This window comes from Pan troglodytes, chromosome Y (assembly GCF_028858775.2).
Source record: "Pan troglodytes isolate AG18354 chromosome Y, NHGRI_mPanTro3-v2.0_pri, whole genome shotgun sequence".
Classification (NCBI taxonomy): domain Eukaryota; kingdom Metazoa; phylum Chordata; class Mammalia; order Primates; family Hominidae; genus Pan; species Pan troglodytes.
In genome coordinates, this window is record NC_072422.2 from 15,679,633 (window position 1) to 15,682,671 (window position 3,039).

The window sequence follows — 3,039 nt, forward strand, 5'->3', positions numbered from 1 at the left end:
CAAAATGCCACACACACTCGACGTCAAACACTCGCAACACACCCAGGGAAACACACAGCATGGCAGATCCCGAGGTTGCATGGTTCTGCAGGAGGCCCCACCTGAGAGACAGCAACCCCAGGGAACACAGGCAGGCTGTACCTAGAAATCACATTGGCGTAAGTTTCAAAACCCATACAACCTCTAGGCTGGCCTGAGGAATTCTGCAGATCCTTTTGGATCCTTAGAGATTTTGCAGTTTATTTGTGGGGCTGTGGTTGATGTTTCTTCAGGCTGACTCCCATAAGCCCTCTGATCGTGGTTGACATTTCTTCAAGGCTGGCTCACATCTGCCCTCTCATAGGATCATGGGACTATCCTGTGGATCCCACAGAAAAGACAGGGGAGAGTCCACCGCCAATGCACCTCCGAGCAGGTCTCTTTCTCTGCCAAGCCGCAGGAACTTGTTGCTAGGCAACAGTGACATTATAAGGCTAGCCAGAACTCACCGTCAGGCCTGGTGCCCTGAAACTAGCACATGCACATTCTTGGGGCAGGTTCAAGCACCCAGCTGTCAGAGATGTCAGCCTGCCTAGGCAGAAGAAAATGCACAGGCAAAGCTGGCGTCATATCGGGAAAATGGCTACCTGTGAAAACCCACTGTGAGACCCTAAACATCTCGACCTTAGGGCCCCATGGGCAACCTCCATGGTCTCGTCCCACTGGAGGAGTACACATTTCAGTACTGTTAGGTAGTGGCTGGAAACTGCTCTTCTGACTCTATTCCTGAAAGAGAATGTGTGTGCAAGAACCAGATCCCACGGGGATCAGGATATAGTCTGTTGTGTTGTTCAGTGTTCTTTGGATGATAGAATCATATCTAAGACCGCAGAGGCAGGTGTCAGCAAAAGATGGCCAGGCCCTTAATCTCACGGCCTCCCTTCATCCTGGGCCTCACAGGGGCTCTCTCAGACAAGCAAGAACCACAAGAAAGGCAAGTCCACCTTGGAGACACGTTCTCACACTTTGAACTGGCCTCTCATGGGTGCCGATGAGGTTGAGACAGTGTCTCAGAGGCTGTCTGTGCAATTCCTTATACCCAGAGAGAAAAAAATCACTTGACAGCATTGTTGGGAAACCAGCCCCACACTGCCCAGCAGGTACCCCGAGTCCACCGAAGACAAAGGAATTAGAAAGAGACAGAATGAGAGTTTAAAAGGCAGGTCCAGGGGACCAGAGAATTGGAGTCTTGTTCATGGCCTGGAGCTCTCAGCCTCCACCCAATTTATTGGTTTACAAACTTTTTGTTCATAGGGCAGATAGGAGGAGTAGAAAGGATGAGGGGAAGGATTAATCAGTGAAGGAGAACTCGTGAGTCATTCAATAGGATGTATAGCAGTGGCGGTTTCTGTGAATTTCCTTGAGCAAAGGTGTGTGTCTAAACTACTTAATGTATTTAACTTATCGGGACTGAAATGGGTGGGAGTAGGTTTCAGGAGAAGCCAAGACATTTGATTAGACTCCACTGCTTCAAGGGAGTGTTATTTCCCTGAGCAAGCTGTGGCATACCGCTGAGCTGTTATGCTCTCCAGGCATAAGGGCATGAAGGCAATAAGGAGACTTTTCTCCTCAGACACCATCCATGGCTCCCCATGGGAGTCTCACACAGGGGAGACCAACTCATCTGGCATCCCAGAAACTCTCTTTTCCATATGTCCCACTTTTTTGTCCCCATTTTTTTTTAAAATTAATAACCACCATTGCTATCATAGCTCATTCACGGTGTCTGTCTTCTCTCCCAAGGTGCTGTCCGCAACTGTAGACTAAAAAAATAAATAAATAAATAAAAGCATAAACAGACACAAACCAAAATAATATTTGCAGTTGATGATCCACCTATGGTTTTAATTCACTTTAAAGGATTATTGTTAAAAAGGCCATCAGTGGCTCTAGCAAGAATATCAGCTCCAGGCAACAAGCTGAGATGAGCCTGAGATGCTGCAAAAAGTTGTTTTTTCAGTTTAGCAGTATCTAATGTTAAATTATCTTCTCCTGGTAGGCGATGTCTAATCAACTCCCAATGGCGTTCAGTGGTATTATAAGAGCTAGGAGGAAACAAAAATCAGAAGTATTCCAATCACTTTGCATTTGAATTCTCTGCTCCAAGCTCATAATCTGATCACCCATTCAAATTACTGTTTGATGAAGATCATTAATTTGATTTGCCAATTTTTGATCTATTTGGCTTTGGGAATTCCAAAGCTTGGAAAAATTTTTCTGTCAACTATCCACAGAGCTCACAGTTTGAATAGAAGAATGCAAAGCTACACCAGCAGCAGCAGCTATAGCTGTGACCGCTATAAGGCCCGTGATGACAGCTATTAAGGTAAATATGAATCTCTTTGGTCTATTAAGTATTTCTTTTAGTACTGCAGTGATAATATATATGGAGGAAGAGGCATCTCAAGGTCTATTGAGGGAAACAGGTATCCAAACTCCTTCTCAGGCCCTAACCAGTAAAGTGCTGTTATCTTTATTAAAGGTAGAATTAATGCAGGTAAAAATATGACAGCTGAGGCATGATATGGTTTGAGAGTCAAGTAGGATATTAACTTTTCCTGCTGCTAACATAAAAGGAGGTTTAACACAACTCTGCAATGGGACTGTCTGATTAGAGATCATGGCTACAACAAATCAAAGTTTTTCACTATGAGTCTCTGTTTTATATTCTCCTTTCCAAATCCCAACTGGGGTTTGAGCCAACATTAATTTCCACAATTCTGGATGTTCTGGACTTATAATTGGATCAATCATTTTTGGCTTTGGAGGAGCCATACCATTCTCCTCCCACTTAATAGGGCAATTTGTTTCAATTCTTCTATATAATTTTAGTGCATTATCTGGGAAGTCGTTTGCAAAGGAGCCTCTCCAAAATCTTTGCTGTGTCCGGTACAATTTACGGCAAAGTGACCCCTAGGGGCCCAATCAGTGATGATTCCAATGGAATTATTTTGCAATACTGCAGCGCTGTTTGCAATACAATCTTCCCAGGTTAGCACC